The following is a 2,498-nucleotide window of genomic DNA, read 5'->3' on the forward strand; positions in this document are numbered from 1 at the left end:
TTAGTACCTTTAGTAACATCAGTTATAATAGTGCTACCTTCAGTGGTGTCGCCCATAACATTGCCTTCAGTGACATCATCCTTAACAATCATGTTGTCTAGTATACTTAGTAACATGGAACGTAGTTTCGGCGAATTTCGCCGAAATTCGCCCATTTCGCCAGAGGGGGAAATAAAAAATGGAGTGAAACCGACATTTCAACCTTTCGTCGGAAAATCGTCGATTTTCCGGTGAAACCACGATTTCAGACGAGATTTTCAAACTTTCGCCGGAAAATCGACGATTTTCCGGCCAAACTTCAAAACTTTTTTTTTTCTTTTTTCTACTGCTCTTTGAGTCTGAGATGGGTAGCAGGCTAACAGCTGCTGCTATTTCTGCTGGAGAAGAAGAAGAAGAAGAAGAAAGAAAGAGAGAGAGAGAAAGAGACATCTGCTCCTTGATTCTGAGGTGGGTAGCAGCCGTTTTTGCCGGAGAAGAAGAAGAAGAAAGAGAGAAAGGGAAAGAAAACAAGTTTCTCGCCGCCGAGATCTCACCGAGATCTTGGCGATTATTCGCCATTTTGCTCGGTTCGCCGCCCGGCGAATTGAGCAAAACCATCGAAGCATCGTTCCATGCTTAGTAACAAGGTAGGAACAAAGTCATTGTATTCTAGTTCCCCCTGAGTTTAATTCTTGCTACAGAAGAACACCTGAGTTTCATCAAAAGACATCTTGTGATATAAAAGGTTTGCCAGTAGTTGGATCAAAACACTTGTAGCCCTTTTTAGTAGAGGAGTATCCCAAAAACACACATTTGTAGGCACAAGGATGAATTTTACCACCGCCCTGGGCATGGACATAAGCAATGCAACCAAAAAATTGAAGATAATACATTACGATTACGAAGGGATGATCATATAGAACCTCTAAGGGTATCTTAAAGTTCAAAACCATACTAGGAAAACGGTTGATTAGCTAATAGCTCATGCTCACAGCATCTAACTAATAAGTCTTGGGAACATTCTTATATATTAATAAAGATTGAGTCACCTCAAGTATATGTCTGCTTTTGCATTCAACAATCCCACTACATTGAGGAGTGCCTAGGATGAAGTTTGACGCAAGATTCCCAACCTTTCGATATATGATTGAAAGGGCCTATTGGTGTGTTCTATCCCATTATCTGTTTGCAAAACATTAATGCGAGTCTCATACTGAGTCAAAACCATCTGGTAAAATTCCTGAAACATTTGTAAAACTTCATTCTTGGAAGACAACAAATACAACCATGTAACTCAAGATTTATCATCAACAAATGAAACAAAATATCTGAATCTATCTCTAAATCAGGGGAATGCAAACATTAGAATGCACTTAAAACATGAGTGTTATTTAGAAAAGGTAATATATGTTGCTTAGAAAAATGATAGACATCACAACCACTAGAATTAAAAGACAAAGAAGGATTCAAGGAGTGTAAAATCCTATCAAACGGGTGATCCACACGCCAATGCCAAAGTTGAGATTTTTCATGATTACTCAGAAATCAAGGCACTATTTGGACATCCACTATGTAAATACCATTCTGCATACAACTTCACCAATTGTGAAATCCCACCTAACCCTAACTTGAGGACCCTATTTGTTTTGGATGAAGAAGTGACTAGAATGATGTTTGACTTGGAAGTTGGACCTTGAGTTCCATGTTGACATCTTTGGAAGGACCTATGAAGTTAGATTTGACCTTTCCCTAAGTTGGTTGAGGACTCAAGTGTTGGTTTTGACCCTGGAGATCCAAAATTCAGCAAGTTGACAAAGGGAGACCCTTTGGTCAATCCTCCCTTGGTCGATACCATCGACCAAGCACCATCAAACAAAGCAGCTCCGGAAAGAGAATTGTTCTAATTTTGGAAGTTTTGGATTCTGGATCTCTCTATATATGCAACCTCATTCTAAACCTAAATATTTTGCCTCTTAACTATTGGAGAACATGGGAAGAACCCTAGAGCCTCCTCCTCAAGCCAAGGAAGATCCCCAATCATCCAACCAAAGTTCCATCTTTGATTTCTCTTCTACAAGGTTAGTTTTAAATCTCCTACTGCTGTGATATATTCTCTTTACTATTTCTTCTATTTGTTTTGATTATGAGGAAGGGATTACACTATTGTGATGACCCAACCTCTGATCTTCTTAGTCTTAGAGTGAATCCTCATTCACTCTATGCTTTCCTTGAAGCCATATGGTGATTTTCTATAGTTTTAATCTAGCATTGATGTCATGAATCACTCTTGCTGTAGTTTACTAATCTAATCCATGTTAGATCTATTCCTTAGTAGTTTTCTATGCTTGATCTACTGTTTTATATCCTTTGGAATGAATCCCCATTCATTCTAGCCTTTCCGTGATGATCCACGGTTTTAGCCTAATAGATGTTTTGTTAGAATTCTATTCTGATGATCTTATTAGATGTTTAGATCATCATAGATAGCCTTAGTATATTGTCTTAGAATTTTTTGATGA

Source organism: Hakea prostrata, chromosome 4 (genome assembly GCF_041222555.1).
Source record: "Hakea prostrata isolate BN-2017 chromosome 4, UWA_Hpros_2, whole genome shotgun sequence".
NCBI classification, from domain to species: domain Eukaryota; kingdom Viridiplantae; phylum Streptophyta; class Magnoliopsida; order Proteales; family Proteaceae; genus Hakea; species Hakea prostrata.